The following is a 27,670-nucleotide window of genomic DNA, read 5'->3' on the forward strand; positions in this document are numbered from 1 at the left end:
AATGCATGCAGAACTAAGTAGAGCAGAAAATGAATACTTCTCTCTCTGTCTGTCCGTCTTGTTCCTTTCTCTCTCTGTCTCTTTAAAATCAATTTTAAAAAGAATAACTGAAGAATTCAATTATAGTGAAATAAAGTTATTAAAATATTTTTAAATCCAAATTTTCTGGTATAATAATACATGTGCTAATTTATAAAGCATGGAATCAAATTTTAATGGTGGATATAATAACTAGTACTGATAAGTATAAACACTATTTCAAAGTTTCTGTGACCATAATGATGTGATATGAAAAAAATCTGTGAGTTCAGTTCATTCTAAAGGTTTGTTGCCTACATTCATAATTGAAAAGAATGCTAAGTTCCAGTTAGAGATTAATGAATATAAATATTATATATTCTTCCCAGTCTAAGTTCATGTACTCCCTGTACTAAGCTATCTGTTTTTATCTAAGTTCAGATAAGAACCTAGGTCTAACTATCTGCAATTTATAAGTTCAATTTTTGATACTGACAATTTTTGTCAGCTCTCCAATTTCAAGGTTATGTGGCGACATTCTCTGTCAACAGGTCATTTGTGACTCTTGGTAAATTCTACTCCATTTCAATTTATTAAGCTTTGCTTGGTACAGTGTTACCGGGCTTTCTTGTCACCTGGTAGCTCTGCATTCTGACACAAATGCAAGTTTGCCTGATTAACATTACAGGGGTTGCTTTCAAGTTGAAAATGGGCCAAATTTATAACCCTCCTAGGTTTATAATTTATAAAACTCCTAGTCATCTCTGTTCCTTGTTAGGAATTTATTCATGACTGTCCTTATTCCAGGGGCAAATACTGTTAGACATATTAAAAAGCAATTTATTACAGCATTCTTACTCTTACAGTAATTGCTCTGAATTACATTTTTGAAAGCCTGTCATGGCCCTGGCCGGTTGGCTTGGTGGATAGAGTGTTGAGTTTGATTCCCGGTCAGGGCACACATGAGAAGCGACCATCTGCTTCTCTCCCCCTTCCTCTCCTCTCCCCATTCTCTCCTTCTTCCCCTCCCACAGCCAGTGGTTAGTTGGTTCAAGCATGGTCCCTGGCACTAAGGATAGGTCTGTTGGTCCAAGCATGTCAGCCTTAGGTGCTAAAAATAGCTCGTACTCGAGCATCAGCTCCAAATAGGGCTGATGGTGGATCCCAGTCAAGGCACATGCCAGAGTCTGCCTCCCTATCTCCTCTCCTCTCACTTAAAAAAAAAAGAAAGGAAAACAACAACAATAAAAAGAAAGACTATTATAAAGATTTTTTAGAAAGTATTTTATAATTTTTCTTAATAGAACAATGTATTTTAACACATGAAGAAAAATGATTTTGAATTTTTTATATTTTACACTCTCTTGAATATGTATGAAAAGCAACAGTGAACTTCATGTAAGTTTGGGGAAGAAATAGAATTTTATTTCATGCCAGGTATGAAAATTACATGAAAAGAAAAAAACACGTTATGCCAACCACAAGAAAATAGCAATGAAATGTTCTGTCCTGAACTCAGCTCCTTCTGTTCTTATTAGGGCAGAAAGGAGAAGTGAGAAGAAAATACAAGAATGAACATTCTGTACCTTTTTGTACTCTGTCCAGTGGGAGAGCTTGACTCACCTCCATGTTGCCACGTCCTTTCAACAAAGAGCCTGCAGCTCCGCTCTCTCCTGAGAAACTAGTCCCTTCTTTATCTCATACAATTTGGTTTTCATCTCTGCAACTGTGAGGTTTGGGTCCATGGCGCCTTTAAACTCAAGGCCACTCTAAAATCAAACTTGCCTCACCCAACCTCCCACTAGAGCAACTTCTCTATTTAGCATCTCTCTCACCCAACCTTCCCTTCCCCTTAAGCAACACCTCCGTCCTGGAAAGGTTCTGGGAAGTTTCCTTGAGACAAGGCCTTCAGGAGAGGCCCGAGGGTTGGGAAAGGGAGACAGTCTATGATCAAGACCACAAACCAGGAGATGCTAATCTGAGCATGTCGGGAAAGGGAGACAGTCTATGATCAAGACCACAAACCAGGAGATGCTAATCTGAGCATGTCCAAGTGCACCAACCCACGCCAGCAAATGCCTGCAGCAACCCCTACATCAGACACCCCCTTCCTGCAGCTCTCTGCTGATGCCACTAGGGTCTCGGCTGTCTGTTTCACAGATGCGTAAATAAACTTCTTATAAAGCTCATCAGGCCTGTGTGTCCATCCTGCAGCCAGCTTAAAAGCAACTTCTATAAGAACTGTGCTAAACTTCCTCTTTTTTGGTAGAATGCAAACCTTTTTTTCAGTCCCCAACTTCCTTATTCTTACAGCAAAATTTGACCCAACTGACGTCCTCCTCCCTACTTGAAACACTTTTATGGCTTTCCCTGGTACAGTACTTCTCTGGATCTCCGTCCTCGCCTTGACATCTCTTCCTCTTGTTCCATGATGTAGGGTGGTCCCCAGGGTCCAATGCCAGACATAATCCACTGGAACGCCTGATCGTCTCTGCCTGTAGCGTAAACCCTGACAGTGTTTGTTCTCTTTTTGTAACGCACGTGCCTGACTCCAGCTTTGATTGCCATGGCATCTACACTTCAAGAGGCATCTACTTCTCCTGTCTGTGAAGACGCAGTGGATAAAGTGTCAACCTGGAATGCTAAGGTCACAGGTTCGAAACCCTGGGCTTGCCGCACACACATAAGACAAGCAATCAATGAACAACTGAAGTGAAGCAAGTATGAGTTGCTACTACTCATTCCACCCTCCTCCTCTCTCTGTAAAATCAATAAAAAAAAATCTTTAAAAAAATAAGAGGCATCCACTTCAAGGGTGGCTATCTGAAATAAACACATCACCAGCCACACAGCTAGATAAAGAGCCTCCCCACCTCTCCCCACTGGGCTCCTTTGTTTTAAAGATCTTGGTTGATTTCAATAACTGACCGTTTGGGTCATTTATCTCCCCTCACACACACATTTTAACTCCTACTCTTCTGTTTCAAATTTATCAATAAACAGTGAGCGCTGGAAACCATAGGCCCCCAACCTCTTCATTTTTTCAAAGCTTCTTTATGGTTATTGCTGGAGGGCGTTTCACAACCTTAGTAAGAACTACAAGGACTGGTCCATCCACATTAGTTGTTGAGAGGAGGATGCTGGCACGGAACACTACTCAGGCACGATCAGGTGGTGGCGGGTGGCAGGTAAGGGACGGAAGAGTGCAGAGAGGCGGGAGGCAGGCACTTCTACAAGTAATTATGTCCGCGCAATAACAGGAGCACTGCAATGTGTAATGGGGGTGTGAAGAAGGGACACCAGACTGATCGGGAGTGGGAGCCAGAAAGCTAATTAGTTTTAATTCAACAAACATTTGTTAGCATTCATTCAACAAACAGCAACAAGGACGTACTATGTGCCAGTCAGAGGGAACAGAATGTGAGAAATAACATAGCTCAGCTATTCAGAACTGCTTGCGCAGGGGACAGGGCAAGCAGGGACAAGAGATGATGCTGGAGGAGTCGGAGCCAGGCAAGGGAAGGACAGCGAGCAGCTCCTGAGGGGTTTTCCGTAAGCAAGGGAGAGAGGTGGCCATTTCTGGATTTTGAAGAGGTGAGGTGCCTTGGGCAGCCCTAGACCTTCACTCCTTGTTTCCTGGTGTAGGGGTGGGAGTGGCTTCCTGTGGTTACTGATCTGAGATACCTCAACATTCCCCTTCATATCTTTCAGCTTCCCAAGGCCGGTATAACAAACTCTCTGTATCAAACACCCTCTCTCTGAAAGGCGGTTTCCATTTTCCTGATCAGACCTTGACTGAAGCAGAGCCCTAGAGCAGGCCGAGGGAGAGCCTGCGAAGGAGACAGAGAAGGAGGTACAAAGAGACCCGGGAGTACAATGAGGAGAGTGTCTCAGGCAACAGTGTAGCAGAGAGCAGAGGAGGAGGCAGTGAGAGACTATTAAAAACTGAGCAGCAATAATTACTTCTGAGTCCGTGCAAGGGAGTGGAAGTGGGGTCTCAAAGAGCAGCACCGTTTACCATAGCTGAAGGTGGAAGCCCCCCAAATGGCCATCAGTGGGTGAATGGATAAACTAAATGTAGCCTATACATAAAATGAAATATTATTCAGCCTTAAAAGTGAAGGAAATTCTGACATGCTACAATACAAGGTGGATGAGCCTTGAAGACATCAAGCTGAGTGAACTGTGCCAGCAACAGAAAGATAGATGTTGTACAGTTTCACTTCTGGAAAGGGTCTCTAGAGTAGTCAGACTCACGGAGACAGAGAGCGGAATGGTAGTGCAGGGGCTGAGGGCAGCGGGGAGTTGTTTAATGGGTGCCCAGTTTCAGTTCTCTAAGGCAGTTGCACAACACTGTGAAGAGTCAACACTATTGAACTGTAAACACTTAGAAATGGTTCAGACAGTAAATTTGATGTGGTGTATATTTTACCACAATTAAAAATCAAAACAGCAGAGAGGTCCAGGAAGAGAAGAACTGCAGGTGTCATCTAGAAAGGCATGGAAGACCGTAGGAAGGTGGTTCCATTAGCTGGCTGGAAGGCAGACAGCAGTGGGCTGAGGAGCAGGTGTGAGGGGAGGAAGCAGGAACTGACTCTCTTTTGAGAAGTGTGGGAAGGGCTAAGGGACTATGAGGTCATGGAGGAGAGGCTGGAGCATGTTTAGAAGCTGAAAGAAAGGAGCCTGCAGAGAAAGAGAGGTGACATATAGTATTACAAAGGAACAGAGTCCTGAGGAAGGGAGGAGGGTGGGGCTGGCCTTGGGTGGAAGGGACAGCTGATTGTCCTGGTGAGAGGGAAAGCGGTCAGGCAGATCACCGTGCCGATGAGCTCGAGGTCTCTTCCGTGAAATGGGAGGCAGAGAGAGGGACCCCCAAGAAGGAAGGGATTGAGGATTGTCGGAGGCGCTAAGGGCTGAGGCGAGGCTGGAGATCATGAATTGTGGGTGTTTTCTACAAGACTGAGAATAGTGTCATTGGCAGCTCAGTAAGTGTGAGGATATTCTAACACTGAGCCAGACTTTGCATGTTTTTTGTTTTTAATTTTTGTAGTTAATAATTTTAGAGAGAGAGAGGAACATAGATCTGTTCCTCCAGTGCCCTGGCCAGGGCTTGGGTGTTGTTTGAGAGGCGCTCAGACACTGGGGTGCGGGAGAAACAAAAGTGCTGGTAAGAGCAGGATTTAGACAATCAGCCAATGGGTCTAGGACCATCTGGGGAGATGGAGAAACCTGGAAGAACTAATAAAAAAATTGGAAGAAAATAAAAGGATCTGGGGACTGTTATTTCCAAAAAGTCACAGGTATTTATTTGTAAGGGGAACCAGACAACAGGAAGCAGAGTGGAAAGCTGGGCGTCCGGGGAGCCACAGGCTGAAGGCAGGCATTGGCTGAAGCAGCTGCCTGAGAAACAGGACAGCCCAGGCAGAGGAACGCACCGGAGGTCACGGGGTCGCAGCCTCTGTGGAGGGGCTGTGTCCATGTGAGTTGAGATGAAAGAAACCTGTGAGCCAGGTTCCCAGTTAGATGTCCCACCATAGCTCACATTTGTGAGACCAAAATCAAACTCTACCTATTTCCCTTTTGTGGGCCGCTCCTCCCAAATGTGCCATTTCTGTAAATACCACTTCCCTAGATCTGTAATGTCGTGAGGAGGACATGGGACTGGGAGTTAGGACACCTGGATTCCAAGTCTGTCCTACCACTGCCTAGCCATTGACCATGACGATTCTCTCAATATTTTTTTTTCTGGTAGTTAAATAGCAAGAAGTACCTTGTTATTTCAGCAGCTGATGTAGATAGAGCATATTCCTTAATTGTTTCTAAAATTGAAAAGTTTTATGACATCCAGCTTTTACTTGTTGAGCCTAGCAAAAAACGTTACAGGTCTCATTGTGACCACTGCAAGAAAACTACAGTGGGGGAAGCATAGCTTGTGTCTCAGGGCCACCACATTAACAATTTCTGGACACCATGTACAAACCTAGCACCCATTTTCATCAAAATTTCTCATAACACTTATCTCTGCAGGGTCGTTCTGAAGACCAAATTAAATGAGCCTGTGAAGGCCCCGAGCGTATAACCAAGAATATATACAGTACGTGCTCAGAAAATATCAATGGAATCTGAATGTGAGTTTTCTTTACTCCCTGTAATAAATTTATCACCAAGACCCAAATTTCATTCTTTACATCAGTGGTCCTCAACCTTTTTTGGGTCACGGACCGGTTTAATGTCAGAAAATATTTTCACAGACCGGCCTTTAGGGTGGGATGGATAAATGTATCACGTGACCGAGACAAGCATCAAGAGTGAGTCTTAGATGGATGGAACAGAGGGAATCTGGTCTTTTTTTTAAAAAATAAAACATTGTTCAGACTTAAACATAAATAAAACAGAAATAATGTAAGTTATTTATTCTTTGCAGACCGGTACCAAATAATAATGTAAGTTATTTATTCTTTGCGGACCGGTACCAAATGACCTACCGGCTGGTACCGGTCCATGGCCCGGGGGTTGGGGACCACTGCTTTACATTGCCATATCTTCATGTTTACTAATCAGCCACTTTATGGATGACTCATCAACAACTCCGAGGACCAGCGCCCTGGGATCTCTCAGTGCAAACCTTTCCCTCAGCTTTGCAATATTCTAAATCTAACCTCTGCCCTCATTTGCTGGGGACCTTGAATATGTTCCTTACTCATCCAGTTTCATTTCCTCCCTCCTGTGACTCATAGGGAATACAAGAGTTCATTTCTATGTAAAGTACCAGGTAGGCACTACACAGTTATCTCAAATAGAATGCACTTGGATTTACAACTAAAGTTCATACCTGTATAGATTAACCTCTGGACTGAGAATACAATTATATGATAAATGATTAACATAATTTCCTAGAAAAAAAATGTCCCCAAATTAAAAATATTTGTTGTTGAGGTTGAAGTTTTTAGTCTACAAAAGCTGTTGACTAAACTTACCATGAGCATATTAATGAATTTCCTAGAAAAGTGATTAAGTTTTTTTAACTTAATTTGGCTTTTGTGGCAACCCTTGGATGAGAGGGGAAATTTTGGCTTCATCCTTGGAGTTTGCAGCAAAGATGGGAGGAGATCCTGGCCTCTGAGTCAGCCCAGGAAAGAAAGAGCCCTGGGGGTTGGGCAGTAGAAAGGTCACGTGGAGTCCTGAACCTGGGAGTTAGATTGTGGTTGTCAAGGGTTGAGAAACCAGAAAGAAAAGCAGTCTTGTGTATAGAAAGGTGAAGCATTCCACTCTGATGAAGACCGTCTAGGCCTGGGGAGCCAGATCTGGGCTGATGGGGCTCAATGGTTGAAACCAACCTAACATCCAATGAAAATAATACCTAAGTTGGGAAGGATAGTCTTCTGGGCAGTATGTGAGTGATAGGACCTTTCATCCAATCAGAGACAGAGAAAGTTCTGCCCCATGGACCTGCTGACTCAGGCTAAATTGGTTTGTCAAGACAGTGTCCTGAGTTAGGGAGAAACAGCTTGGCATCGTGAGCCCTGGTGTCGGTCCTTGAAGAAATAATTTGACTGAACAAGACGTTTCAGTGATTTAGTTGCTCATTTACAGTGGAGAAAAGTTTATAACTTACTCATCCGACTGCTCTCAAAGAGGTAGTGCTTACCTTCTAAGAAAGGAATTAAGTTGACTTCTTAGAGTTCAAGCCTGCCTGTGGCTATTGCCTATGCCTAGCTCTGACTTCTTTAAGGACAGCAAGCAACCCCATTTAACTGGACTGGGAAAGCAACAGGTGAGAAAGGGAAAGTCAGTCTGTGAAATAAAGTAACACCTATAAAGATAACATGATCGCAGGCCCCTCCCCTTCCTCCTCTATGGGCTCCTTATTCGTTTATACATAATTCCTGGCTTTAAACTCATCTCACTTGCCTCTTCTGCTTCCTCACTTTCTCCTGAATACTCCCGTAAAAGACTTTTCCTTGTAGGAAGGCCTCTCCTTTACACAACAGGCTTCTTTTTTCTTCTTCCCTTGCCTTATTCTCTCCTGGATTCAACGAGAATTCATTTCCTGTAGGATACTCTGCTAAATGTGGCTGGCTACCTACAATGTCCAAATACATAGTTCCTGACACCAAGGGCTTTACAATCCGGCATGGGAAATAAGATTTTTATGTATCACGTAACACAGAACTGGAAGGACCTGCAAAGTGCCAATGGATAGGGTCAAACAATACTGAGAAAGTTCAAAAGAAGACAGATTGCTTCTGGCAAGGGAGGTGGGGAAGACTTCCTGGAGGAAGAGACATTTATATTGAGCCTTGAATAATGAAGACTATTTAAACATGAAGAAATGGAGCATTATATCAATATTACATCAAATGTATACACTTAACCATCTTCATTTCTCATTTCAGAGTGCATAAAGCACTGATAAAGGATGTGTAAAAGGGAAGCTCGTAGAAAACAAGCGTTTTTAAGCATAGCCAGCTGCTATTGTTCCAACCCCCACCTTCAGAAAATCAGAGATCTGCCCAGTGACAGCTGTCAGGAGAAATAATGCAAACATCTTTCTTATGACTCATACTTTCATTTAATATACCTTCCAATGCTGAAATTTTACATTTCATAATACTTACAAACTATTAAATGGTGGATTTACTCATACCCCTATGTTGCAGGTGGGGAAGCTAGGTTTACTACATCCTAATTTACACAGAGGGAAAAAAATGGTAAGTCAGGATGACAGCAGTGTCAATCTGTGACAAAATTTTCACTAGTCTGTGGTAGAACAAGAAAAACAAGATGGGCCACAACAATTTTCTTTTACCAAACTAAACATATTAAACAGAAAGATGATCTTTTATCTAGAAATTAAATTTCTGGCTTGTTAAAATGACATGATGGTGCCTGACCAGTGATGGAGCAGTGGATAGTGCATTGACCTGAGACACTGATGTCCTGGATTCAAAACCCCAAGGTCACCAGCTTGAGCACGGGCTCATCTGGCTTGAGCACAGTCTCACTCACCAGCCTGAACGCGGGGTCGCTGGCCTGAGTGTGGGATCATAAACATGATTCCATGGTCACTGGCTTGAGCCCAAGGTCACTGGCTCGGCTAGAGCCCCCTCACCCCCATCAAGGCATGTATGAGAAACAATCAATGAACAACTAAGGTGCTGCAACTATGAGTTGATGCTTCTCATCTCTCTCCTTTTCTGTCTCTCTTTCTCACTAAAAAAAGCAACAAAAAACAAAAACAGTTCTGCCTATCTCTCTCCCTTCCTCTCTCTCTAAAATCAATAAATAAAATTTTTTAAAAGTAACTAAAAGTCAAGAGTAACCAGGCCCTGGCCGGTTGGCTCAGTGGTAGAGCATCGGCCTGGCGTGCAGGAGTCCCGGGTTCGATTCTCGGCCAGGGCACACAGGAGAAGCGCCCATCTGCTTCTCCACCCCTCCTCCCCTCCCCCTCTCCTTCTTCTCTGTCTCTCTCTTCCCCTCCCGCATCCAAGGCTCCACTGGAGCAAAGTTTGCCCGGGCACTGAGGATGGCTCTGTGGCCTCTGCTTCAGGTGCTAGAATGGCTCTGATTGCGGCAAAGCGAGGCCCCAGATGGACAGAGCATCGCCCCCTGGTGGGTATGCCGGGTGGATCCCGGTAGGGCGCATGCGAGAGTCTGTCTGACTGCCTCCCCGTTTCTAGCTTCGGAAGAAAAAAAAAATTACCCCTCCTTGGGTTTTGTTTTGTTTTTCAACCCCCAAACCACATATCCCATGACACAATTTATCTTGACTTTTCACATTGTCCTTTCTAAATAATGTAAACAAAACTAATGGGTTTGTCTCTTCCAGGGGGGGATGTTGTAGAAGTATTTCTGAATAATTAATATGTGTTTCTTTGCTGATGTTCATGTTACAACCTAATACTTAGGGGTGTGGCAAAAAGCTAAAGTTTTGACTTGGATGGCTCTTCACTACCTGAGAAGGGCTTTGTGCCTGCTACCAAGGGACAGTGACATGCTGAGGGACCAGAGTAGGAGAAGCCAATATCTTGCAGCACAATCTTACAGTTGGGATTGCCATGGGATTCGCCAACAGTTGAAAATCTTCTTGGGGATATTAATTTTTATTTTGACACTTAAAAAAATTAGTATAATTCAGAAAATGACTGCCTAGCAGAATCTCAAATTCCTTCCCGGAGAGCGCTCTGTGGTTTTCTCAGCTGGATTTTAAACCCTGGACTAGTCTCTGGGCTTCAGTTTCCTCCATTATGAATAGAGCTTAGATCCTCCCTCTGCTGCTGGGATGGCGAGTGGGGAGTGGGGGGTGGGGGGTAGTGACTATGAATGATTACGGGATTTCTTCTGAGAGTGATGAAAATGTTCTAGATTTCATTTTGATAATGGTTGTACAACTCTGCGAATATGTTAGAAACATTGAATTGTACACTTTAAACAAATGAACTGTATGGGCCAAATTGTGTCCCCCTCAAAATTCATATGTTGAGGTTTAAAACCACCAGCATCTCAGAATGTGACTGTATTTGGAGATAGTGTCTTTAAAGGGGCAATAAGTTAAAACGAGATTAGTGGAGTGGGCCCTCATTCAATATAACTGGTGTCCTGAACCAGATCAGGACACAGGCACACAGAGGAGAAGATGCCATATCAAAGCCAAGGAGAGAGGCCTCACAAGAAACCAACCCTGCCAGCATCTTGACCTCAGACTCCCACCCTCCAGAACTGAGAGAAAGGAATTTCTGTTGTTTAAGGCACCCAGTCTGTGCTCCTTGTTACGGCAGCCTGCAATGGTTTATTTTCAGGTGTCACTGTGGTTGGACCACAGCACCCAGATACTTGGTTAAACATTATTTTGGTGTGTTTTTTGGATGAGATTAACATTTAAATTGATGAATTTGAGTATAGCTGTTTCCCCTCCCTAATGTGGGTAGGTCTCACCCACTCAATATAAGACCTACAAAGAGCAAAGACAGATATTCCCCTAGCAAGAAGGAAATCCACCAGAAGATTGCTTTTGGGCTCTTCCCTGGGTCTCCAGCCTGCTTATGCACCCTGCAGAGTATGGACTTGAATCTCCAATATTGTGTGAGCCAATACCTTACAATTAATCTCTCTCTCTCTCCTTCTCTCCCTTGCACCCTTCCCTGTATGTGCACGTGTGTGCGCGCGCACACACACACACACACACACACACCTTATTGGTTCAGTATCTCTGGAAAACCCTGATAATATATATTGCTTTAGAAAACTAGTGTGATATGTGAATTATATCTCAATAAGGCTATTTAAAAAAACTTAGAAGGCTACATCCAAACGTTAACAATATGCAAGCAAACACACTGGAGAGAAACCTTATGAATGGAAAGAATGTGCTCGAGTCTTCAGCGTCTTGCTTTTTTTGGCCATGAAAACTCAGAGCAGGACAGTCATCTTATAATTGTAATAAACATGGTCTTGCCTTTGTAAGTGCCTCATCGTTAGTAGGGAGCCCAGTCTATTTCTACATAGTTCATGATCCTGATATGAATATTTAATAAATAGGCTCCTAGACCCTCATCTCCTGTGCTACGTATATTTTGTTTATATAATCATAGTTATATAAAACTACTCTCATATCTATTGTAAAATGTTAATGATAATTATTTGGTGGTAGCATTTGAAGTATTTTAGGTTTGTATTTAGTTTAGCTTATCAGTTTTGTAATTTTTTATGACCATGTGTTTTTGGTGTAATAATAATTTAAGAAAAAAATTCCATTCAGAGGACTGTTTAGAAGCAAGTTTAGAGAACACAGACCCAGAGGACCCAGGGATATGGTGGGATTCACTGTGGTACCATGTATGAGGATGGAATACAAATCAAATTGCATCTGCTATAGTGAGATAATCTCCGCATACAGCACAAGTTATGGTGCAGCTGCTAAGGTTGTTCCCTGGAATATGGGTTACAAAAAAATTCCATTTTCCTACCAATTTGATTTCTATGCCATTTGCAGTTACTCTTTGATTCAATCAGCTAGGAAGCTTGTACTGTGTATCAGCTATGTCCCAGAACTGCACTAAACCCCTGAGGCTGAAAAACACAAAATAGACTCACTTCAATCAAGACATTTAAACTACAGCAGGGAAGATGAAATGGTACCTGGGCATAAGGGCTCCCGAAGGGCAGGCCAAGATATTTGTGCACATGGGAAGGGCTGCCAGCCCCGGGGAGAGGAGAGTAAGAAGAGACTTAGAATCCTCAGCACAATCCTGCAAATTTATTATTATTCCATTTTATAGATGAGTAAACTAAGGTTCAGAAAGGTTAAGTAATTTGACCAAATATCTCAGGAAGTAGAAGAAAGGGATATGAGCACAGTCTGTCTCTGAAGTCCGTGTTCTTTCCACAGACTACGTTCTGTGTCTTTGGTGCATTGCCACGTGGACAAGCAAACAAGTGGAAGCACTGCAATGTAATCAATTCAATTTTTACTTTGAACTAAGGACCCAGCTCCATAAAGGCTTTATCATTTGTCTTTGTCTTCATTACCTTATCCTAATTTCACCAATTCTAATTGCTAATAATAATAATAGTAACAAGTTAACATTTATTGTTTAGGCCAGGTGCTCTATACTCGGTGCTTAACATAGGTTCTCTGAATTGCTCCTCATCACAATCTAATGGGTTAACTGCGGAATTACCCCCATTTTACAGACAGAGAAACTGAGGCTTCAGAGAGTTCAGTGATGTTAAGTGGCAAAGCTCGGATTTCATCCCAGATCTGATTCCAAAGACAAATTTTTACCCATTTTGCTACAGTGCTCAAAACCAGACAACTGACAACCTTAACACTTCTTGCAGGTTGCTGGATTTTGTTAAATAGAAGAAAATTCTGAAATGTAATTTATCTTTCAGGTCACACAGGAATGACCAAGTCTTTCTCTTCAGTTTCTGAAGAGGCGCTCCTGAGGCGAGTTTCAGTGAGTCCATTGCACCTGGAATATTTCAGTGGTGCTCTGTGTATGAGGTGTCCACACTGAGGATCTAGAGCTCTGGTTTGCTCTGAGGGACAGACACCGGACTGGGGGTGTTTGGCTTTGGGACCAAGATTACCAGGATGGACCCCTGTGGAGGCTGTCTGGGGGGTGCTCCATCCACCAGCTGCAGCAGCTCTCCCCCTCCCTCCCTCCCCACAGGAATCTAGAGGCTTCTTGAAGGGCAAGTGTTTACAAAACAAACCAGGTAGGGTCTCCTGGAGAGAGTATGTGAGGACAAGGATGGAAGAAAGGACAACTTGTGCTTTCTGAGATAGTTCAGGTCTGGCTGTGTGTTGGTTGTGACACCCTTGTCCTGACTCAGAAGGGGAAGTTGCTCACAGGAGGGGCAAGGGGCAGGGGCAGTAGGGGTCCCTGGGGCGCCCAGGGGAGAACCTAGAAGGAGAACCAGCCCACAGCCAAAGCTCTGATGGGAAACAAGGCTGAGAAACAGCCTTGAATCCACACACCTTCAGTTTAAGGTAGACGATCCAGTTCAGGATAGAGGAAAAGATGGCTTGCAGAGTGTTGATGGCTGACACCTGTGCTTGTTGGCTTGCTGCCTGTTTAGAGTTCAAAACCCTCGGGAGGGATGTGCAGAGGTGGCCTAGAGCCTAACTGACCCTGGCTGGCCTTTCACAAAGGTCACCTGAGCTTCGGAGCTTAGTGCCATGAACATGTGTCATCTTAAGGGAACATGATAAGCCCTTGCTCCAGGAAGCACAGGGGTGCACGCTGGTGGGCTGGGAAAACCCTCAGAGCCCTGGTCCCAGCTGAAAAGGCCCAGGTGTGCACTTGCCTTTGGAGCAGGGAGGGAGAGAGAGGAGGGGCCTTTGAGAGTCTTGCACAACTCCCAGGTTGCTCACATTTCTGCTGGTCGTCACAGTGCCGTAAACTTCACTTGGCTGTGAGTAGGCCAGAGACTGTCTTGGTGACCGCTGCATTGATAACCTGCCCTTAACCCCATGTGGCCTCCTTGTCCAAGGCAGGCAGAGAACTTGGGAGTGTGTCTGAGGACCTGCCACACACCGGCAGGGAGGAGGAGCAGATGGTGGTGGCCACACCAGGCTGGGCCTAGCTGCGGCAGGGTGCAGCCTCCTGGGCACAGTCCGGGACCTTCGGGGGCACATCCTGGGCACTAAGAACTGTGATGGCTCTGGACAGAGGGAGCTCTGCCCACTGAGGGACAGTGAGAATGTATGTGGCTTCCAGGAAAAACAAAGCCTCTGGTGGTAGGGCTGGTGGGGGTGGGGTCACTGTAATTCTAAAAAAGGAATGCTAGGGCCTGGAACCTGTCACATCATCTGCGCTGGAGGAAGGACACTGTGCAGACCTGCTCTGACCGACTGGGGGAGGGATTTGGACCAGATTGGATGGAGATGCATCTGATGGGTCTTTTTTGACCCACTGCAACTCATGCTTTCATAAATTTTTTATGTGGACACCGTTTAGAGACCTTAGGCTCCATTCTATACAGCAGGTGGGGGTTAAGCCAAATTACAGATTATAAAGCAGGCCTGGCAAATGGAATGATTTATGCCTAAAAAGGAACATTGACTGGGCCCTGGCCGGTTGGCTCAGCGGTAGAGTGTCAGCCTGGTGTGTGAAAGTCCCGGGTTCCATTCCTGGCCAGGGCACACAGGAGAAGTGCCCATCTGCTTCTCCACCCCTCCCCCTCTCCTTCATTTCTATCTCTCTCTTCCCCTCCTGCAGCCAAGGCTCCATGGGAGCAAAGTTGGCCCAGGCTCTGAGGATGGCTGCATGGCCTCCTCTTCAGACACTAGAATGGCTCTGGCCACAACAGAGCAACGCCCTAGATGGGCAAAGCATCGACCCCTGGTAGGCATGCGGGGTGGATCCCAGTTGGGTGCATGCAGGAGTCAGTCTGACTGCCTCCTCGCTTCTAACTTCTGAAAAAGAAATACAAAGAAAAAAAAAAGAGAACATTGACTGAATCTGATTAAGATTTTGAGAGCTTGCTAGTGTCCTGTGTTTCACAAAATTTGAGTGAGAGATTGCTCTGGTCAATGTAGCATACACAGTGAAACTTAGTAAATATTTATTGAGTAAACCCACAGACCACAGACACATCAATTTCATTCAATTCAGCAAATATTTGCTAGAAGGCTAATTAATCAATGCCTTCTTGGGGATTACAATCTAGTTCAGTGGCCTACTTTTCTCACTGTGACACAGTAAGAAATACATTTTAGCCCTGGTTGGTGGCACAGTGGATAGAGTGTTGGCCTAGAGCACCAAGATTCCCGGTTTGATCCAGGGGTCACTGATCCCAGGGTTGTCGATCCCAAGGGCACCAGACAGTTTCTCAAGACATAGCTTGTTACCAAGGGCTTGGGCTCTATCTTGAGGTTGCCAGTTCGAGCCCCAGTCAGGGCATATATGAGAAGCAATCAATGGGTGCACAACTAAGTGGAACAATTAGTTGATTCTTCTCCCTCACTTGCTCCTTTCCCCTTCTCAAAAAAAAAAGAAAGAGAAATACATATTACACTCAATACACACACACACACACACACACAAAACTACAATGAACTTTCACCAATTTTTATCTTACTAGATGAAATTCATTTTGATATTTCCTATTCTATTTTGTTCTGCTTTACTTCTTTTTAAAAATTTTTGTTTCTCTGGGTACAAAATACTGCTTTACTGGGATGTAAGCTGCTAGTGCCCATTTGTGTTCAGTGTGGTAAAAAAGCTTCTGTAAGTTTGCACTGAATTGATTTCATGACCTGTTCATGAGTCACAATCTACAGTTTGGAAAACTGCAGTTGATAAAGTTTGTTGTGGACCGGTAATGGCAAAAAGCCATTATAGATTCAAGGCTTGGCAGGGGGCTTAAGTTCTACCCCCTCCATCTCCATATTTGGCTTTGATGCTCTGTGTTTGCACCCACTCCCCTTCCTTCCTTGGGTTGCAGGAAGCAATATACATACCCTTCCTCTGACTCTTTGTTTTCAGATGTTTGTAAAATTCACTAATGTATACTGTTTTTGCCTTGGGAGAGTTCCTGTCTTAGCCTTTGATGTGCAACTTTGTATCAGGGTCCTTGATATGCATAGGTCCATATAATAAAGCAAACTGAGGCTGTGAGGCACTCAGATGCTGCCAGGCAGTTTGAGGAGTCCTCCCGGTCCCATCGGTTTTGTTCTGACAAAGTGTGTTTCCTTAATTCCGCACCGTTATTTGGAAGCTGCGCTGGTCCGCGGCAAGTGGCGCCCGAACAGACGACTTGAGTACAAGGAAACTAAAACTGAAGGAAGGTGACGGAACTCCCCAAAGTGAAGTGCGCACAGTGAGTAAAGAAAGTTTTTGGGGAAAGTGTAGTTGGGAGTAAAAGAATATGGGACAGATAGGGTCAAAAGTAAGGGACCTTTTTGTAAAAATGTTTCCATATGAAGACATATCATTGTCTGAAGAGTATCAGGGTAAGCCGGAAACAGAGGGATGTGAATATGAGGATAACTTGAAGTCTGAGGATGACAGGGGGGATGAAAAATCCGTGGCTATGGCTGCCTTAGCCGCGGGGCCTCCGCTGCCCTCAGCTCCTTCCTACATTCAACCCTCTGCTCCTCCGTTCCCTTATCGGGCTGATTCCATAGTCTATAGCTCAAAATCTGGGAAATCTCCTCTCCAACAATCTATAGACCAGGCTCGAAATATAGGGGAAACAATAGATGGCTTTGCCTGTTTTCCTATTGTGGAAAGACAGGATGATACAGGGAGACTAGTGCGAGAACATGAACCTGTACCTTTTAAAACTCTGAAAGAGCTTAAACTTGCTTGTGCTCAGTATGGGCCTACTGCCCCTTTTACACTTGGTTTATTAGATACCATTAGTGCAAAGGCTCTTCCCCCAAATGACTGGAAGGCGATTGCTCGTGCTTGTCTCTCTGGGGGTGATTATTTGTTGTGGAAGTCAAACTTTCATGAAAAGGCTATAGAGCTGGATGAGAAAAATCAGCAAGAGGAGGTTGCTGTTACTGTAGATATGTTAACTGGAGAAGGACAGTATGCCCATATGGCAACTCAATTAGAATATCGACCAGCTATTTATGATATAATTAATCAGCTAGCCACACAGGCATGGAAATGCCTGCCTATTCCAGGGACCAAACCAGAAGAATTTGGTAAAATTAGGCAGGGTGCAGATGAGCGATTTCAAGACTTTGTCTCACGGCTAATTCAAGCAGTTGAAAGAATAGTAGGGGATAAAAATGTGGGAAAGGTTTTAATAAAACAACTAGCCTATGAAAATGCTAATTCTGCTTGTCAGGCTGCACTTCGGCCTCACCGCAAGAAGGGAGATATAGAGGATTATATTAGAATTTGCGCTGATGTTGGGCCTTCATACATGCAAGGTCTTGCCTTTACCACAGGTAATAAGGCAAGATTTCCAGGACAAAATTTTGATAAAGGACAGAACAAGCGAAGGAAGGAAGGTCAGGGAAGTACTTTTGCCCGTGGAAACTGTTTTCAATGCGGGGGTTCGGGGCATTTTGCTAAAAACTGCCCTGCTTTCCCCGGATATTGGTCTCGGCCTCTCCCTCAAGGACAGCCAGCCCTTAAGGCTCCGGACCTCTGCCCACTTTGTAAACATGGGAAACATTGGAAAAATAAGGGGAGGCCTAAATGTACTACCGCAGGGCAGGGAAACGGACAATGGGGCCCTCCCCGGCCCCATCAAACAATAGGGGCAATGTCAGTGTTTCCTCAGCAAATTCAGATTCCAGTAGGCCAAACATTGCCCAACTATCCCAGGCAACAACAGGCAGTACAGGACTGGACCTCAGTCCCACCTCCCAATTCGTATTGACTCCAGAGATGGGACCTCAAGCCATACCCACTGGAATTTTTGGGCCACTTCCCAGTAACACAGTAGGAATCTTGTTAGGCAAAAGTAGTTTAACTATGAGGGAATTTTTTGTTCTTCCTGGAGTGATAGACTCTGATTATACAGGGGAAATTAAAGTAATGGCTCACACTTTGAGGAATATAGTCACTATCTCCCCTGATATGAAAATTGCTCAATTAATCCTTTTACCTCTTTTAAGACAAGGCCAAACCCTGCTAAAGGGACCCCAAGAGAATCAAAGATTTGGCTCCACTGATACTGCCTATTGGATTCAAAAAATAGGTCAGGAACGCCCTGAAATGGAACTAACAATACAAGGGCGTAAATTTAAAGGGCTTTTAGATACTGGGGCTGATGTATCTGTTATTGCAAAGCTACATTGGCCTCCTTCCTGGCCCACTCATGCAGCAGCCACAGAATTACAAGGTATAGGGCAGAGTAAATCCCCTCAACAAAGTTCTAGTTTTTTACAATGGGAAGATAAAGAAGGTCATTCTGGATTTTTTCAGCCTTATGTGCTCCCTGGATTGCCAGTTAATTTATGGGGTAGAGATGTTTTGAAAAATATGGGGGCATTGCTTGTCAGTCCTAATAGTTTAGTTAGCACTCAAATGCTTGATCAGGGATTTTTGCCCACTAAGGGCCTAGGGAAAGAACAGCGAGGAATTCTCACCCCCATAGAAGTGGCACCCAATACCAGAAGGCATGGATTAGGATATCAAAATTTTGCATAGGGGCCTTGGTAGCTCCTGCTACCCCAATAATGCACTGTGCAGACCCAATTACTTGGAAATCAGATAATCCTGTATGGGTAGACCAATGGCCCCTTTCTCAGGAGAAACTTAGGGCAGCTGCTCAATTGGTACAGGAACAGCTACAGCTTGGGCACATTGAACCATCTAATAGTCCATGGAATACGCCTATATTTGTCATTAAAAAGAAATCAGGAAACTGGAGGCTATTACAAGATTTGAGAGCAATAAATAAGACTATGGAAATTATGGGTCCTCTTCAGCTAGGACTTCCTTCTCCTACTGCCATTCCATGGAACTATCACCTTATAGTTGTTGATTTGAAGGATTGCTTTTTTACTATTCCTTTAAGCCCTCATGATTGCAAGCGTTTTGCATTCAGTATTCCTTCACTTAATTTTCAGGCTCCCATGGAGCGATACCAGTGGAGAGTTTTGCCTCAAGGTATGGCTAATAGTCCTACCTTGTGCCAAAAATATGTTGCTCAAGCCATCTCTCCAGTACGAAGGCAACACCCTAAGGCATACATAATTCATTATATGGATGATATTCTTATTGCTCATCCAGATAAAGACACTGTGTTGACCATTTTGCAACAACTAGAATATTCTCTGAAAAAATCAGGACTTTATATAGCTCCTGAAAAGGTACAGCAATCTTTACCTTTTTCTTATTTAGGACAAATTATTGAGGGACAACAAATTCGCCCACAGAAAATAGAAATCAGGACAGATCATTTGCAAACTTTAAACAATTTCCAGAAACTGTTAGGAGACATTAATTGGCTTAGACCTTCCTTGAAATTAACTACTGGAGAACTGAAGCCACTTTTTGATATTCTTAGAGGCTCAACTGAACCAGCTTCTCCTCGGCTACTTACACCTGCGGGACAACAAGCTTTAAAGCTTGTAGAAAAGGCCTTGCAGCAAGCACAACTAAAACGCATAAATCCTGAGGAATCAATTGCCCTACTAATATGTCCCTCAAGTTACACTCCAACAGGACTATTGTGGCAAGCTTCAGGTCCTATTGAATGGATTCATTTAGCTGTTACTCCTAAGAAAGTTTTATCTCCATATTTTGATCTTGTTGCCTCCTTGATTATCAAGGGGCGTAGGCGACTCTTGCAGCTTATAGGTTTTGAGCCACAGACTATTGTTGTTCCTTTTTCAAAGGATCAACAACAATGGCTCTGGGAAACTTCCACAAAATGGCAAATCGCTTTTGCAAATTTTACAGGCCAAATTGATTCTCACTACCCAGCTGATAAAATAGTTCAATTTTCATTACTTACTACCTTTATATTTCCTAAGACAATTGTTAATGAGCCCATTCCTGAAGCACCTACAATCTTTACTGACGGATCCAGCTCAGGAATAGCAGGCTTAATAATCAATGGACAGCTTTATACTGAAACAGTCACCTTAAAATCAGCCCAAAGAGTAGAATTACATGCCATTATCATGGCTTTTCAGCATTTGCCATACTCCTCCTTTAATTTATATACAGACAGCAGATATTTACTTATGGTTGTTTCCACTATAGAGACTGCTGTCTTAGGGACAACTGCTGATGAGGAACTATTTCAGCAGTTCCTCCTTCTTCAAAGACTTGTACGTCAACATACAGCTCCATGTTTTATAGGACATATTCGAGCTCACTCCATGCTCCCTGGAGCTTTAGCGCAAGGGAATGCCCTTGTTGATCAAGCTACCCAAAAGAAAATTATTGGAGCAACCATGACAGATCAAGCAATTCAGTCTCATACTATCCATCACCAGAACGCTGCAGCCCTGCGTAAACAGTTTCAACTTTCTCGGGAAGCAGCACGGCAGATTGTTAAATCTTGTCCAAGGTGCCCTATATTACAATCTGTCCCTTCGTTTGGAATTAACCCTCGAGGACTCCTACCGGGGCAACTTTGGCAAATGGATGTTACTCATATACCTTCATTTGGCAAAGAATCCTTTGTCCACGTTACAGTAGATACTTATTCTGGATTTATAGTAGCCTCTGCCAGAACAGGAGAGGCTGCTAAACATGTTATAGCTCACTGCTTGTATGCATTTTCTATTATTGGACTTCCTAAACTGATTAAAACTGACAATGCTCCTGCATATGTAGGAAAAGCATTTACTACATTTTGTCAGACTTTTGGACTTGACCTAAGGACGGGAATTCCTTACAATCCCCAGGGTCAAGGCATTGTAGAGCGTGCACATCAAACACTTAAAAACCAATTGGAAAAAATTTAAAAAGGGGAATTATACCCTCAAACTCCTGCAAATCTTCTTTGTCATGCTCTTTTCACTTTAAATTTTTTAAATACTGATGTACAGGGTCATTCAGCAGCAGAGAGACTCTGGAACCCTGCAAGGAAAGCCTTCCCTGAAGTGCGATGGAGGGACCCACTCACAGGAATCTGGCAAGGGCCAGACCCTGTTCTCTTATGGGGCCGAGGATATGTGTATGTTTTTCCTAGGTCTGCTGAAGCTCCTCGGTGGATCCCTGAACGACTGGTGAGACACCATGATTCTAGATGAGAGACTCACTTCACAAGAGCAATTGCATAAGAGTTACTATGCTCTCTTCCCTTTCTCAATTATTATCTAATTTTTTTTAATGTTTTAGATCATTTTATTTTCCTGATCCATTGCTTGAAAGGAGGGCGAAAGGGGGGCCTGATTTGGGTATTGCTGAATAGAAATCTCATACAGCCATCTTGAGATTTTTCGAGAGAGATCTCTGTTTAGTATATATCCTTATTACGTTCCTATTAAGATAGCCCTACTTAAGATCAAGCAGGCCATAGTTCAATCTCTAAAACCCCGGGTTTCACTTTTGATTTGTGTGATTGTATGTGAAGTCTTTGTTTAATGTCTAAGTGTTTTTGTTTATAAGGCCTGAATAAGTCCTTACATGAAAAGTAATGATAATAATAGTTTTGGAAGTGCCGGCTGTAGTATTGAAAACAAAACGGGAATAATTTCATTTCCCTATATAAATATAATTTTGTTTGGAATAAGTAGAGCACGCTCATTTTGGATCCAAAAGACTTGCTGGTTTGGCCAGGCTGCTCCAGGCCGCAAGTGAAAGGCTTGAAGCAGCATAGATTTACATAATAAAGGTGTAAAGATTTTTTTGCTGTAGAAGAATAATGAAGATCACAATGGGATTTTTCAGTTTTGATATGTACTCTCTAAAGTGCCTGTTAATTAATGTTAAGGGGGTGTTTTGATAAGTGTGGGAATATTGTTTGGAGGTGCTTTTACTCTATTTTTGTTAAAAGTTAACAAAGTCAAGAATTTCTTGCAATATTTGAAGTCAAAATATTGTAAAGTGTAATTCAATTGTAAATAGTATAAAAAGAAAGGGGGGGGGAGTCATGTCCTGGAGCTCCTGCAGGTCTACCCTGTTACGCTTTTTACTTCAAACAGTTTATCTTGAATGCTGATGTACAAGAGATGCCCAAATTTTTGTCCTGCAAACTACTACCTTTTTTTTTACTTTTATTTGATTCCAGCTAATGACACTGTTTTGTTCTATTCTGAATAGCTCCAGATATATAGGCAGATAGGGACCCTCAAGCCCCTCAGCGAGATCTTCTGAGCATGGCTTTTAAGGTACCAAGAGGCCGAAAAAGCCCAAAGGAGATCAGGTAAAATACTAGCTCTTGGCATACGCCCTCAGAGGCTCCAATGCTCCAACTGGAACTTCATCAGGGCCCTGCTTCAATAGTGGAAAGGATGGTCATTTAAGCCAAAGCCTGCCAGGCTTACATGCCTTTGCTGTGAGGAAGAAGGGACACTGGAAGGTAGGCTTCCCCCTCACTCCTCTAAGGGAGGGTTCAGTCTCTTCCAGCCCTGCTCCATCCACCTGTGACCTAACCTTGCCCAGAATACTGGGATTTGCCACTGAAGGCTAAAAGGTGCCCAGGGCCGTCAGCCCCATCTACGACACTGTGGACGAGCCTGGGGTATTTCTTCCAAGTAGCTGGTAGACTGGTCTCATTTACACAAGGGTCATTTAACTAGGTCTTGCCTGAATATTCAGGTTTTTTATTCTTCCCTCGAAGATCTCTGTTGTGGGTATTGATAGTCCTGTTTTCTGCTGCTTTGATTAATATACAGTCTTTCTTTTATTCCTCCTGCCTCAATGCCCCACTCATAGTTTAGGCTAGGACCTACTCCTAATTCAGAGCTCCTTTTTTCCTTTTTTGCCAATTTACAAAATTACCTCTGCCACCCAGCTTGGTGTAACACTTTAAGGACATTACTCTTTTATAGATTCTTATTGTATTATTAGCTTAAAGAGTTTGCTTAAAGGCTTTAATTACTGTGATGTATTAGTATACTTGTTTTGGGTATCTGTTAGCATTGGCTATACTAATTTTGTGTTTATTCTGTATTTTCTCCGTCTGCCTCCAAATTAGAAAATCAGATGAGTGCAAATCTCCGCACACAAATTAAAAAGAAAAGGGGGATATGTTGTGGACCGGTAATGGCAAAAAGCCATTATAGATTCAAGGCTTGGCAGGGGGCTTAAGTTCTACCCCTTCCATCTCCATATTTGGCTTTGATGCTCTGTGTTTGCACCCACTCCCCTTCCTTCCTTGGGTTGCAGGAAGCAATATACATACCCTTCCTCTGACTCTTTGTTTTCAGATGTTTGTAAAATTCACTAATGTATACTGTTTTTGCCTTGGGAGAGTTCCTGTCTTAGCCTTTGATGTGCAACTTTGTATCAGGGTCCTTGATATGCATAGGTCCATATAATAAAGCAAACTGAGGCTGTGAGGCACTCAGATGCTGCCAGGCAGTTTGAGGAGTCCTCCCGGTCCCATCGGTTTTGTTCTGACAAAGTGTGTTTCCTTAATTCCGCACCGTTATTTGGAAGCTGCGCTGGTCCACGGCAAAAGTTGATAAATAAAGTCGCTGAATTTCTAATTTTATCTTCACTTAGTGGAAGGCTGAGGGAGTAAATTCAGAAGCTGGTGATCAGAAGTAGCTGCCCACTCTCTCCCTAGTGTCATGTACAAACGTGTATCAGGGGAGCCAAGTGGTGGACAAGAGGCAAAAAATACCCTTCTTCTTCTTTTTATTAACCATTTTTACCCATTTACCCCAACCTCCACTCCTTGCCTCTGGCAAGCACCACCCTGTTCTCTGTTTCTTGAGTTACTGTATTTCCTCATGTATAAGACTCACCCTTTTTTGAAAATTTTGGGCTCTAAAAACTAGCTGCATCTTATACAGTGATTGTAGATTTTTTTACTTGCATTTCCTGCTTTTTTGACAGTGATGAGGAGTTATATGAATTTTATGATGAATAAAACTTGAGTTCGGCCCTGGCCGGTTGGCTCAGCGGTAGAGCGTCGGCCTGGCGTGCGGGGGACCCGGGTTCGATTCCCGGCCAGGGCACACAGGAGAAGCGCCCATTTGCTTCTCCACCCCCACCCCCCTCCTTCCTCTCTGTCTCTCTTCCCCTCCCGCAGCCAAGGCTCCATTGGAGCAAAGATGGCCCGGGCGCTGGGGATGGCTCCTTGGCCTCTGCCCCAGGCGCTAGAGTGGCTCTGGTCGGTGCAGAGCGACACCCCTGAGGGGCAGAGCATCGCCCCCTGGTGGGCAGAGCGTCGCCCCTGGTGGGCGTGCCGGGTGGATCCCGGTCGGGCACATGCGGGAGTCTGTCTGACTGTCTCTCCCCGTTTCCAGCTTCAGAAAAATACAAAAAAAAAACAACTTGAGTTCAATAACTTTGTGTAATAATTTTTTTTTTTAATTTCAGGCCCCAAATTTAAGGTATGTCTTATACATGGAAGTGTCTTATACATGGGGAAATACGGTATTTTTTTTTTTTTTTAGATTCTACTGTAATATATAAGTGAAATCAAACAGTGCTTGCCTTTCTCTGTCTCACTTATTCAACTTAACATAAGCCTCAAGGTCCATCTATGTCATTGTAAATGGTGGGGTTTTCTTCTTCATAGCTGAATAATCTTTTATACATGTATATGTATATACACATATGTTTTCTCTATCCATCTGTCCATTGATAGGTTGTTTCCATGTCTTCGCTATTGTGAATAATGCTGCAATAGATAGGAGGGTGAGGATATCTCTTCAAGACAATGATTTTGTTTCCTTCTAATAAATTTCAGAAGTGGGATTTCTGGATCATATGGTAGTTCTATTTCTAATATTTTGAGGAACCTCCATACTTTTAGAAAGCCCTAAAGTTAAAAACTTGGAAGCAGATAAAATTGATCATTCATTTATATATCCTTTAAAACAACCAACTCCTCATTAACTAATTTTAAAATCTTATTGATTTTATAGAATTTTAGTCTTTACACATGTTTTTGGAAGCATATTTATTGAACAATGTGAGTTCCTCTTGATTTACTCCTAAGCTGCAAACTTGCTACATTGTAAGGCACATCCCCTGAACAAGATGATATTAGGAGGTGGGGGGCCTTTGGGCAGTCATTAGCTCATGAGAGTGGAGCCCTCGGGAATTAAATTAGTGTCGTTATTAGAAGAGACAAGAGAGAGCTCATGTCCTATCCCTGAGTTCTGCCATATGAAGACTCAGTGAGAAGGCAGAAGTCTGCCAACCAGGAATCTGGCTCTCACCAGTTACGGCATCTGCTGGCACCTTGATCTTGGACTTCCTGGCTTTCAGAACCGTGAGAAAGAAATGTTTATTGTTAAGCCACCCAGCGTATGGCAGCCTGAAAGACTAAGACACCTATCACATGCAAAGCACTGTGCTGGGTGTCATGGGTTTGGAGTGAGGTCCCACAGAAACAAACACAGGCTGTGCTTTTCCCAGGCTCACAGCCTAGGGTTAGGGAGAGAACTTCCTATGTAATCATTTGAATACAAATCAGCTACTGATAAAGGCCCTTGTAAGAGTGCAAAAGGCTTGGGAGACACTGATACAGCTATTAGGTGGAGGGAGACCTTTCAGTGTGGGGTTTGAACTGGGTCTGGAAAAAGTGATTCCAAGGAGGGTTGCATTCTCCCAGGCAGAAAAAATAGACACGGAGTGCAGACCTTTCTGAGGAAGTGAGAGGAGCTGACTGCGCAGAGATACAGTCTGTTTACGAGTTGGGAGAAAGGCAGCAGGAGGGAAGAGGAGGCCGTGTGGAGAGGCTGGGCAGCAGGGTGGCCTGGGTAGGTAGGGTACTGGCAGCCAGGATGTGGGTGAAGGGAGGAGCCCCGGAGCTCCACATTTACAGAGGCCCTCTTACTTACTTAGGTGCCCACCCTGCACTGGCCTGAGAGTAAGTGCCTCCAACCTAAAGGACATCTCTTCTGTCTGTAACGAGAAGCCACTGAAGTGGTACGATGGTCTTAGCACTCCTGAAAGATGGCCCGGAAGAAGCAAGTTGGTGGCTCAGGAAAAGAGATGGGTTAGGAAACTTCTGCAGGGATTGCATAAGGAAGGGCCCGCACTGCAGGAGAGGTGGGGAGAGGAATGGACTCAAGTCATGATGGAACAGGCAAAATGGCAAATAGACATGCAAAGACGAGCCATTAAGAATGATTGTCCTCAAATCCACGTGATGGCTGTGACATTCGAATAAAAAGCTATAAAATATATTAATAGGCTTTAGAAATAACTTCAAAGGAACTAGTCCAGTAAACAGGTGAGCCCAGACTCCCAGGATGGCTAGGAGCTGAAGAGTCCTTGAGATAGAGAAGTCGTTAGACTCCCAGGATGGCTAGGAGCTAAGGAGTCCTTGAGATAAGGAAGCCACAAGAACTCCTAAGACAGTAAATGTAACCACATCCTAGGGGATAGATAGGGATATTTCCAGCTGGGGCTTTCAACTGTATGACTGGTTACTAAGGCACGTGACTAGAATTTAATTTAGGGGAGCCAATTGCTAAATGCCAAATTTGCTTCTGTATGAACTGCTTGCTTGCTACGCTATAAAAACCCCTAGACTGTAGGCGCTCGGTGTGGCTCTTGTTACTACCACTAGAGTCCACCCCTGCGCAGGTTTATTTTCCTTTGTTTTGTTCTCTAATTCTTTTGGCCATAAAGATTTGTCTTAAACTCTCCAAGCGTCTCCAGTGTCTGTTTTACCCGGCGAGTGCTACATTTTATGGGGGCTCGCCCGGGATTGCCCATTATGGGTATCTTGACTAGAGACAGGCGGAACAGCTGTTTAAGCTGGTGAGTATTTTGTTGTAGAATTTCTTGGTTTTGTATTCTGGCTCCGGAGCTCTTACAGTCTGTGGTGGCAGACAGGACGCTGTCAGTGACCCGCCCAGACACTCGGGCCAAAGGGCAGGACGCTGCCGGCCGAGGTTTCTGTTTCTGTCTGAAATCGATAGATCGTTTCAAAGTAGTGAGCTCACTCGCGCTGCGCCGCGCTGCTGTCTGGTTGTCTGTTTAGCCTGAATGACTGTGTGGGAAATTTTGTGTATTGCCCTCCTGGGATTTGCTGCATTGTTGTGTTTAGTGTTAATTTGTTTGCCAGTACAGTGTGATCAGCGCTCATCTATTTGGATTACCCTGCTTATAGGGTGGGGAATCCTGTGTGTTGTCTTTGTAGGGACTAGAAGCATACCTGGCTGAGAAGAACAAGCACCGCGAGATGGGACAGCAAGAATCTACTCTTAAGTCCCCTCTTGATTGCATTTTAAGTAACTTCTCTGATTTTCAGAAGAGAGCTCAGGGTTATGGGGGACCTCCACCCGATCGAGAAACTCTCCGGACCTTAAGCCAAGTAGAGTGGCCATCTCTTAAGGTTGGATGGCCATCTGAAGGAACTTTTGATCTGCCCATAGTTTTTGCAGTAAGAGCTATTATATATCAGGCACCTCACCCAGACCAATATGTGTATATAGATGTTTGGATAGATATAGCTACAGATAAACCTGGGTACATTAAGAGGTGCATAAAAGCAAATCAAAAGGTTAAGAGAGCTATTTGTGTGAGCGCTGCGGATATTAAGCCTCGCCCTCCCTCCGCTCCACCTGCACCTGAAAAAGAGCCTC

At 43.8% G+C, this 27,670-nt stretch overlaps 1 protein-coding gene and 1 non-coding gene across 3 annotated transcripts in view; one reads left to right on the forward strand and one right to left on the reverse strand.

Moving 5' to 3' along the window:
* Positions 1–5,241: 5,241 nt before the first annotated feature.
* The window catches only part of MRO (maestro), a 54,757-nt gene continuing 32,328 nt past the window's right edge, over positions 5,242–27,670 (forward strand). For both annotated transcript variants that reach the window (XM_066246724.1, XM_066246725.1), the window contains exons 1-2: positions 5,242–5,318; positions 6,046–6,146. The gene's annotated coding sequence lies outside the window, so the exon portion shown is untranslated. The remainder of the gene's footprint in view (positions 5,319–6,045; positions 6,147–27,670) is intronic.
* On the reverse strand, positions 5,891–6,027 carry LOC136315825 (small nucleolar RNA SNORA1). Its single transcript, XR_010727603.1, has one exon. It is a non-coding gene; the product is annotated as a small nucleolar RNA SNORA1 (small nucleolar RNA).

The sequence above is a fragment of the Saccopteryx bilineata genome, chromosome 11 (assembly GCF_036850765.1).
Source record: "Saccopteryx bilineata isolate mSacBil1 chromosome 11, mSacBil1_pri_phased_curated, whole genome shotgun sequence".
Lineage (NCBI taxonomy): Eukaryota > Metazoa > Chordata > Mammalia > Chiroptera > Emballonuridae > Saccopteryx > Saccopteryx bilineata.